The 11,455-nt window shown below is 29.3% G+C and overlaps 1 protein-coding gene and 1 long non-coding RNA gene across 2 annotated transcripts in view; both read right to left on the bottom strand.

The window, feature by feature from the left end:
- LOC118644420 (probable medium-chain specific acyl-CoA dehydrogenase, mitochondrial) overlaps positions 1 to 5,375 on the bottom strand; it is a 12,052-nt gene extending 6,677 nt beyond the window's left edge. Inside the window, exons 1-2 of the mRNA XM_036282991.1 lie at positions 5,312 to 5,375; positions 5,034 to 5,232 (exon numbers count right to left, since the gene is read on the bottom strand). The gene's annotated coding sequence lies outside the window, so the exon portion shown is untranslated. The remainder of the gene's footprint in view (positions 1 to 5,033; positions 5,233 to 5,311) is intronic.
- A 1,089-nt stretch (positions 5,376 to 6,464) lies between these two features.
- On the bottom strand, positions 6,465 to 7,645 carry LOC118644421. The gene is made up of 3 exons (XR_004962230.1): positions 7,552 to 7,645; positions 6,889 to 7,068; positions 6,465 to 6,549 (listed from the first exon to the last, which is right to left on the bottom strand). It is a non-coding gene; the product is annotated as an uncharacterized LOC118644421 (long non-coding RNA).
- Between the last annotated feature and the right edge of the window lie 3,810 nt (positions 7,646 to 11,455).

The following is an 11,455-nucleotide window of genomic DNA, read 5'->3' as shown; positions in this document are numbered from 1 at the left end:
TAAAATATTTTTTTTTACCAAATCAAATTAAAATTAATAGTTCTTATTAGATTAATTTTCTCAAATTAAAAATTGCATAAACGAAAAACTGACTTAGTTAAAAGTTAGGTTAAATTAACTCAAGGTAAAATTAACTTTGAAAAACATTATTTATGTTAAATTAGAAAGCCATAATTTATTTAAACTAGATTATTGAAACAATTATAATTAGATTAGATTTTAAAATATATTCAACATTTTATTTGTAAATTAAATTTATAAATTTTCAAAACCTTGGAAAAAAGTTAATAAGTTAAAATTTATATATTTCAAAAATATTTAATTAAAGTTAAATTTTATAAATTGAAAATTTAATATTAATAAAGTAAAAAGTCATTACCTTTTAACTTTATTATTAACTTTTAACTTTTAATAAAATATTTATAAAATGTAACTTTTAATAAAATATTTATAAAACATAACTATTTAACAATTTGCGAATGCATGCGTATTGCAACGGTAAACAGTAGTTAAATATTTTTGTTTTGTTTGTAGTAATATATTTTTTTATTACGCACTTTTAATTTAAGTAATTAGCTTAAATATTTATTATTAATATTTATAATTAATACTTAAATTAAAAGTGCGTAATAAAAAAATATAATAGAAACAAAACAAAATATTTAACTGGGGTAGATGTCCCAATTACTGCCACCTTAAGCTTATAGCCGAACTTTATTAAACCATTTTGGGCATTGCTGAAGCTAAAAAAATGTTTCACTTTTAATCATAATATTACTTAATAACTCTATTATCATAAAAAAAATTATTATGCATTAAATATAAATACTCAATTAATAATAAGTAAAAATATACAGAAATCTGCGATATCCCCATGATTGACAGCCGCTTTCGTATTACTGACACCCAAAATGCCAGTCTCTTTCACTGTGACCAGATAACTGCCAGTCCCTTTTATAGAGTCTCGTAGATGTCAGTTATACGTTCTTGTAACACGTACGTTTCTTATCCCGAACACTGACCGCAGTTTAACGGACAAACCAAAAAATATTGTCCCTATATATTGCTGTTAGCATTAATTATAATAATTTAAGATAAAATATCACCTATTTCATACATTATTTCATTAAAATGATTCTTATATATCTCATTATTAATTTATTTTACATGATCAATGTAGGTTATATAATAAAATTAGTGCCCTTTCTTTAATATGACTTTTGCATCGCCTCTTACTTACGTAATCGCACTTTTGATATAAAACCGAATTAACATTAATTTTTAAATATTAAGTCTAAACAAATATGTATCATTTGTTTGTTTTTCTATAAAATAAAGTATTAATTTAATAATAAATTTTTTGTTTAACACGTTTATTTACAAATATATTTTTTATCAAGTACAATAAATAAAATGGCAGTTATTAGGACACTGGCAGTAATTAAGACATCTATCCTACTGTATTTACAGTTGCAATACGCATGCATTCGCAGATTGTTAAATAGTTATGGTTTATAAATATTTTATTAAAAGTTAATAACAAAGTTAAAAAGAATGACTTTTAACTTCATTAATTTTAAATTTAAAATTTTTTAAATTTAACTTTAACTAAATAATTTTGTAATACATAAACTTTAACTTGTTGACTTTTTTCCAAAGTTTTAAAGATTTATAAATTTAATTTATAAATAAAATGTTATATATGTTTTATGATCTAATCTAATTATAACTATTTTAATAATCTAGTTTAAACAAATTATGACTTTCTAATTTAATATAAATATAAATAACGTTTTCCAAAATTAATTTTAAATTTAACTTGAGTTAATTTAACTTAACTTTTAACTAAGTCAGTTTTTCGTTTATGCAATTTTTAACTTGAGAAAATTAATTTTATAACCTATTATAGCTTTAACTTGATTTGATTAAAAAAAAAATATATTAATTTAAGGTTAGGATGTATGGTCAAATAATAATAAATTTTTTACTTTTTACATTTATGTCTCATACAGGAGGACATTGATAAAGAGACTTTTCTAAAAATAAATAAAAATAAAGTGGCACGATTAATCACAACAATTGGAGGAGTTCGCTTTTTTATAGAAAAAAGAAAACAATTGATAGACATATTAAAATTAGTAAGATAATAAAATTTTGTTTTTCAAGATTTTTAAGAAATTTATTTGAAAATGTAATATTTTGCTATTTTTACAGAAGGAACTGAGTGAAGAAACAAAAAGCAAATTTTCACAATGCAGTAGTGATATACAACCTTCGGTATGTATAATATACTTTTAGTTTAAAAAATATATATTACATATTATATACTTTCTCGGTATATATTATATTCATCAAGGCTTTTGTTTTAGTTTGATGGACATCGTATGCATCGAAAAATTATCCAATAGATGAATCATTAAATACAACATTAACTGAAGACTTTGATTATGGACATAACACTGACAAGCAGAGTACATCAAATAATTCATCAGATGCATCTAGTAACGATGAAGATAATATAAATCCTTTAATTAATAAATGTATCATTAGTAAAGAAAAAAAATTAAAGAAAAATAATAATGCTGAAAATGAATTTAAAAAAATTTCATACGCTATTAATCGTTCTACAGCAGTTCAAAATACGGTAATATTTTTATGCAAAATATTTTATACATATTTTGTTAATTTTATTAATTTTATTAAATATTCTAAACATATTTTTTTGTCATTTTTAATAGGATTTTAAAAAATTGTTACAAAACTTTGTTGATGGCTAAATTATTATAAAATTTTATGAATACCATGACATACTTGAAGCTAAACGTAAAAAATTAACTGATCTTATTACTTAATTTATGTTTCAAAAATCTGAAAACGAGACAGAAATGTATGTATATATAATATATTTATAAAATATTTAACTATCTACAAAAAATATTTTTATTCTATATTTATATCATTATATATGTATCTCATAAATCTTATAATGCTTGTAGAATACGTTTGTTGAATGCCAATTTTGAAATTTTATCTCAAAAAATTTAAAATTTGTTTCCAAATAAGCGACGGGCATTTTTGTAACAAATTTTTTTATTTTGTTACAAATAAGATAATTTTTTAGTAAAACTTAAAATAAAAGCAAAACTTTGTAACAAAATAAAAATAAAAATAAAATTCTTTACCAAAAATACGGGTGTTCAGTAAATACTTTTATTTTAGACAAGAAAACATTTTGTTGATACTAAACATTTTGGCTATCGATAACTAAATATATTTCAGATAAAAAAACCTTTTGGTTGTCGGTAATAAAATTTTGGTTTTCAATACTAAATAAAAAGAACCAAATTTTTTTGTTAGGACAACAAAATATTTGTTTGTTCCTATTTTTACCAAATTATTTGGTTCAGTCTACCAAATTTTGGTTGTGTCAAGAAAATTGTTTTTTCAGTATAATGTATGCGTTTAAAAAGATACCTGGTGAGGCGCGTTTGAGATCTCAGGCAGTCCCGCTTAATTCCATCTGTGCTTACAACAGTAATAGAGAAAGTGTGGGTTTGAAATCCGGATAAAAGTCAAAAGTATTTAAAGTTTTAAATGTCTTATATATAGAATGTTTACTAAACAAATTTTTAGAATCGTTACCCTCCACCCCCCAAAAAAATGGATATTAGTATGATCAGATGTAAAAATATATAATTAGATACGAAAAGATCTAATAATATGTAATCATATATAATCTAATCCGAAATTTGGCGCGATATAATCATGTATAATCATAAAAATATATAATTAAATATGGAAAGATTTAAAAATATATGTTTTTTATATGATTATATAATAGGTATTATATATGATAATAGAAAATCTGGAATAAAGACATTAAAAAATATTGAAAGGAATTCTCACAGAAATGTTCACGCGAAAAAACAATGGACGATGTTTTAAATTGGCTGTTGGTGTCGTCAGATCCTTTTATAAATTTAAGGAAACTGCCTCAAAACAAAGTGAAAGAATTATTGCCTGAAGCAATATAATTACTGTCGAAACCAGATTCGGATACAGAAATAACTTCTGATTATAAAGAGGATTGCGATTCCGATTCAGATTAATTAATTTTTATTTAATTTATTTTTTTATTTCAAATTAATTATTTAATTTGGACTGAATAATAATAATAATTTATATCTATTTATAAAAAATGTAAGAATAAACTCTTATAGCTGCACATAGATTAAAATTTTTTTTTTTAATTTAATTCTTAATTGACAAGTCCAAAAATTAATTTTCAGCCAGATCAAATAAGTATTTGATAGTTCGTTCCGCCATATTAAGACCGCCATTTCGTTTCCAGATAATTACACATTGGATTCGTAATCAGCGACCTCAAAATCATTGATTTATAAATTTTCAGCTAAATCGGATGAATATTTAATGATTCGTTTCACCATATTAAGACCGCCATTTTGTTTTCAAAAAATTACACATTGGATTCATAATCAGCGACCCCAAAAACATAAATTTACCAATTTTTGTGCATTTCTGATGATTCCTCGATTTATGGCCACGTTTTAGCCAAAATTCCCCACTGTGCGGCTACGCCCGCGCGATGAACATACTTCGAAAAAAGTATTAGACGCCGGCGACCGCCTCGGAGTTCGGAGTTAGAACGGAGTTAGAAGGGGCAGAGGAGAAAGGGACGAACTGGCCGTGAACGTAGCCGAAGTGCGCGACGGCTCACGCTGATCGCAGCCGAGCCAACCGAGCGCGCGTGCCTCACGGATAGGAAGAGTGCGATGTGTACGTGAACGTGCCCGGGCTTGAAATCGCATACAGAGCCGATTGTAATCAACGACCTCGTGAGTTGAAAAACTCGATAGCGTGCACGGGGGCCTCGTATGGAGAATCCGGAACTGTTCAGGCTACCGAGACGCCGGTGACGCAATAAGAAAACAGTAGAAAGATAGAAAAATTCGGGAACGTATGCCGAGTGGCTTCCCCCCATAGAACTTATACTAATGAAAGGAAAAGAGAACCCGTATAAGTGTGTCCAAGAAGTGAGAAAAATAGTTCTGTTTCATTTCATATCAAGTTATGTTCTATCTATCCTTGTCGCACAGATGTTGGACACAGTTTCGGCATACGGCATACGGTATACGCTATTCCGCTTCCATTAGTGTAAGTTCTATCCCAGGTAGAACATAAGTATCATAAGGAATGCCTTTAAAACAGCACCTATATACAAATAGAGATGAATTATGTTATTTATCTAAAAACAAAAAGTATTATTATTGAAATTATAATTAAAACTTACAAATAATTGCTTCATGGAGCTTCGTATTTTCAAATTTTAGCTTCACTGAACCTGATCCAGAAAATTTATCATACGAGCCAAAGAATTTTTTATAACTTTTGGCAGAATACGGCCGATAGTTGTATATTCATCGGTCTATTCATCAATTTTCATTAGGTTGTGAAAATAATCTACCTGAAAAAAAAAAATTAATTTTCAATGCCATTTTTTAATTATAAGTGAGCGCATGTTCCAAAGCTAAAAAATTTTTATGAAAATGTAAATTTTTATAAAATTTATTTGTAAATATATAAAATAAAATAATGATAATAAAGAAAAACCCAGATAGGAAACCTTCGTAATAATTGTTGTATTTACAAAAGTAGAAATCATATTTTTTTAAGGGATATTTTTTTAAGGAATTTTGTGATTATAAAATTGATATTAAAATAGTATGATGTTTCATGCATGCTACTTCAATTTTTTTTGTAAAATTTTCATTTTAAGTATGTTTGAATAATTATATTGTACAATTTCATATTGCAATATTTTTCTTTTGTTTTGCAATAACTTGCTTTATAATATTTGTTTTATAATTACAAAATTATTTTCTAAAATATATTAAGCAATAATTATATTGAGATAATTTTCCGCTGCATTACAATTGTAGCTACATATAACTACATATACTAATATATAATTACATATACTATTTATTTCGAGCATTAACTTTTTAAAGCACACATTTTTTATCACGTATTATAAAAATTAAATTTAGAACTTAAAATAATTTAAAAAAATAGAATTTTTTAAATTAGATTTACGATTATGACACAATATATCATACATTATATTTTAAAATTAAAATAATACCAAATTTGTTTGCATACCTTCCTGTATGGGAAATAAATATAAAATAAAGTTTTTATTGTAATGAAAATGTGTGTAGAAAAGAAACTAAATATAGCTATTAATTTTAATTTGCCAACAAATAATATCACTATTACAACACGAGTAATAAGATTATACTTACTAAAGGATAGAAGTTATCATCGAAGATTAGAAACTGTTGAAATTCTACGAAAGCATCTTCATCCCTTAAAGGAAGTGCAGAAAGTCCTTTTGGTATAATAATTTTTTCTTCGTTTGGGGCTAGCTTGCGATAAATTCTTTGAGCATCAGGATTACATGTTCTACTTTCCCATTCAGTTCTTCCTGTCTGTCTACTAAAACTTGGAGAACAGCAGCAACATGAGAATCTAAAATAAAGCAATATATATACAATAATCAAATAAAATCAAATAAAAACTATTTTTAAAAAATTAAATAATGTTTTTATGTTAAATAAAACAAAAATAATTTATCAATATTCAACAAAAATATATATAAATTTTCAAGAAACAATCGAAATAGATAGCTAATTTATCTAATTGCGTATGTATGTTTTTCATCAATGATGACAAAGAAGCTGAAACATTAAATAATAACATGCTTTAATAGCCCAATGATATATTAGTATAATTAATGATAAAAATGAATTTCATTTACTAGTTAATAAAAAATTGTTATAGTGTTAAAATAACACAAATTACACTTACGACTTGGTTGAAGAGTTTCATGGGACGTAGAATTAATATCTTTGTTTGTTGAGATATTCTCAACAGAATTTGTTTTTTATGAGATATGAGGCTGTTTCATGTGTTAATTTTTTTCCACAGGTGAATTATTTGATGGTGGTTTGACAGGTAAATTATTGAAACACAATGGATTGTTGTTTACTGTAACGAATAATTAATTAGAAGTCAATATTCGATAAAACTCGTAAGATTATCAAATTATACGGCGTCCTTCGTATCCCACGCACGCTTCGATGTACGGGGAGCGGGAGCGCTTTCCCATTAGACTAGTTGAGTGACGAAGACAACACTTTACTACATATATGTAGAGTCCTATAATCAGAGAAGCGCGAACTCTATCTCCACCTTGCCACCCGCTGCCATCTTAGGATCGGACAGCCGCGTAGGTTGCGTATATGTGTTCTTACCATGATTACATGTGTGCATTTATTTACATTGTGTAACAACACACATATAAGTCACGTGAACCCGACCAATCAGAAAGTAGGAACAAGATCGCGCTTCTCTATTATAGGACTCTAACTACATATCGTTTCTATCCCATAGAATAGAAGATGCGGACAGCTCCGCTTACAGAAGGTTGCCTCTATATTATATGTATATGTATATCTCTGTAGGACGAACCGGCTGCGAACGTAGCCGAGTGCGCGACGGCTCACGCCGCGCCGATCGCAGCCGAGCGCGCGTGCCTCACGGATAGGGGGAGTGTGACGTTTGCGCGAGCGTGCCGGGCTTGAATTTCAAGTCTTGAAATCGCATCACAATGGGCTTGACGGTCACCTTAAGTCCATACAACTCGTGCCATGAGACACCGGCTCACGTACCTCTCAAAATCTCCTCCGTGATTACCACAATCTAGAATAATGAAATCTAGGAGAAAAATCTTTCATCGGTGACTTTACCTCACACGTCCCCTCCCCCACGCTTTCACAATCTACATAGAATTAAACTATATGTTTACGTCCACAATCCGAACGTTCTCCCGTAACAGGAACGTTAGAAAATACATCGCGCCGTCGTCAGAATAACATATTCTGTTCAGCGTCCTTCGCTTGCGCTAACATCTGTCTGAATTTTGCAACGGTTCCGAGACCAAAATACTATACATTATCATCGTAAAATAAAATCGATTAATATTATAAAATATCACAATATCGAGACAAAAATGTCTTTATTTTTTGAAGGGTAATTTTACTTTTTCAAAGCGTTTTTGAGCACTAACTTATTTTTTAATTTATGTATTTACTCGCTGTAAATATGACCGATTTCTTCGTATTATGTGTTTGATGTAATAAATTGTTAAACGAGATAGAGAAACAGTAAATTAAATTTAATACTTGCTTGATTATGTTGTAGTTAAAACGTAGGCTCAATAAGTGGTAAGAGGACCAACGATTTAAATAAGTGCGTTATTAACCATGGACCGTCATATTACCGCCGTGAAATTCGTTGCGGACACGATCGTCAATGTACTTGGAAAAGCGATGATAAAACGCTTACTTTTCGGATCTACACGACTTTTCTTATAAGGGATTATTATTATTAATCGTATAATTTACAGATAAATTATTTAATATTTACTTATTTTTTACACTCGTAAAACGAATGATTTATCATCGTCTCAATATGCAGTATATATTTTATAGGAAACCGTCACAGATAACTTTTAAAGATCTCTAATGTTGAATTTATATACTGAACAAGAACTATGTCTTTTCTTAAAACGAAATTTCGTATTTGGATTTTGTATCGGGATACCTTCTATCATAGGACACGTAAAATAAAAAATAAGAAGTTTTTTTATACACAGTGCTTTCTTATACAAATCGAATCCTTTTGATTGATCTTAGTCAGTACTTAGATGGTTCAGTCGTTATTACGATCTACATGGTTATCTTGTGTGCAAGTCGCATACTTGCGTATGTATAATACTCGAGCATCTCACGCTTCGCGTTCACTTGGCACGGCACTACCACCGTGTCCTGTGATGATATGTATACATAATTAGGTTATTTCTTTGTGTAGTAAAACATATTCTGTTTCAGATTCACAATGGTACTTGCGGAATTAACCGGAACTTTTTTTGCGTTAAGCATTATATATTATTATAAGTATGTGATTTTCAATTTTTGGTACACAAATATCTCATCATTTATTTCTGAAAAAATACAAACAGGTATCTCTAATATTTATTAAAATATTTTCGTATACCCACATAGAAATGAAACCTCCAGTAGACGTCTAATGGACGTCTGCCATGGAAGTTTAAACTTCCAGTGGACGTCCATTAGACGTCCTATATAGAGCCATTAGAAATCCACAGTTCCGCACTGTGGACGTCTATTAGACTTTCAATAGAGGTCGTCAAAGAGGTCTATTAGACGTTGTGTGGATCATTAACAGAGGCTTCACGGAGCCTCGATGGATGACTTACGGACGTTTCGTGGATCATTAATAGAGGCTTCACGGAGCCTCAATGAATGATTGACAAAATAAAAATTTAAAATAAAAATTTATTTCTTTTAAATTATTTTTATCAACAGTACATACTAAATTTAGGACAAATTTTTATTAATTAATTAAATTTAAATTAAATTATTTTATTTTATTCTTACTTGCCTCTGGTTTTGAACTCGGGACCTTAGGATTACAAACCTTGTACTCTATCTGCTATGCCAATTTGACTCATCGATATGGGTACTTGTTATTGTCTACATATACACATATGTTATAAACTGACGCAATTATATTATTTTTTATAAAAGCAATTAAATTTTGCAAAACATTAAAAATAAATAGCATTAATTTATTTACTTATTAATTTCATTGTTAAATTTATCTTTTTCCATAACCTTAATAATTTGATGGAAATTGCGATCTATTTAGCATTAATACTTTGAAGCGTTCAAATGGTTAATTAGATAATTTTAACTATATAAATCATATATTTCAAGAAAAATTAAATAGTTTATTATTCTGTTTTTGTATTCAGTACATGATAAATTTAGATTTTGTGCATTTTTTTGTGCGCAGTAATTGTAGACAAACTGTTATTTTGGAAAACATTATCTTTATGATAATTTTTTTAAATATCAAATAGATCTCTCATTCAGGATGCTATAGTGTTGTCTGATTTCTGAGTCAACTACGACGCGCATGGACGGCTCAAAAATCGGACAGCATTGTGATATCTTTTATGAGATATTAAGCTGATATCATTTAGCTGTGATATCATAAGGATAACATTTTCAAGAAACTTTAATGAAACTCTTCCATGAGATATCTCAAAGACCTATCTTAGTAGACGTCTCTGATAAATGTTACCATTTGGACATCATTTCCAAGATATCTAAATGTTTTCTTAAAAAAGTTCTCTTAAAGTTTTCATTCTGACAAGCGTGTTGTCTGGGTAACTTTTACCATGAAAATAAATGTTCCATAGAGCTATGGAAGTTTAATGGATCCTTAATGGACGTCTGTATAACTTCCATCATGGAAATAATGTTCCATAGAGCTATGGAAGTTTAGTGGATCCCTAATAGACATCCATCTAACTTTCACTATGGAAGAAAACATCCAATGGAGCTATGGATGTTTAATGGATCCCTAATGGATGTCTATCTAACTTCCACCATGGAGGTAAACCTCCAATGGAGCCATGGACGTTTACTGGCTCTTTAATGGACGTCTGTCTAACTTCCGCCATGGAGGTAATCCTTCAATGAAGCCATGGAAGTTTACTGGATCCCTAATGGACGTCTACCTAACTTCCGCCATGGAGGTAAACCTCCAATGGAGCTAAGGAAGTTTACAAGACCTCTAATGGACGTCCATCTGACTTCCACCATGGACATAGACGTCCCATGGATCTATGGAGGTTTAATGGACGTCCATTGGACATCCACTGGATGTCAATTTCTATGTGGGTACAATGTAAATATATAATAAAATTTATTTTTTGTGTACAAATTTATACGTTACATTATATATTTTACATTTATACATATAGCTTGAATTTTTTGTAAACAAGTAAAGATGGAAAAACTATTTGGTTAAAAGTTATGATGAATTTTGTAAGTAGGACATATATTATTTAAGAAATACGAAAGGGTTAAAATGATAGCATTAAGTATACTTAACGAACACAAAGTTTAATAAAAACAAATTAGGATTATGTATTATATACAGGTGTTCCAGACTACATGGATCAATGCTCAAAAAAAGGTAGAAGGGATCGAGATGAACATAAAGGTTCAATATTGTCTTGGGTTTACGTCTGCCAATAATTAAGATATTAATTGTTCAAATTATGCAAATGAAAGCGCGCCAAGGGAAGGGCTCGAGCCTACGAGTCATAGCACGGTCTGCTGTCTCGAGCACTGGCTGCCGGCGACGGGGGGGAAGAAGAAGAAGCGCGCCGTGCCGCCGTTGCCCGTGCTTCGTCGTTGTACGCTCCCACGTCTCGTTGTACGGCGTCTAAGCTCGCGTCGATGACTGCTCGAAGACATCAAAACTTGCTATTTCAGCA

This window comes from Monomorium pharaonis, chromosome 2 (assembly GCF_013373865.1).
Source record: "Monomorium pharaonis isolate MP-MQ-018 chromosome 2, ASM1337386v2, whole genome shotgun sequence".
Lineage (NCBI taxonomy): Eukaryota > Metazoa > Arthropoda > Insecta > Hymenoptera > Formicidae > Monomorium > Monomorium pharaonis.
This window is presented reverse-complemented; position numbering and strand designations above follow the sequence as displayed.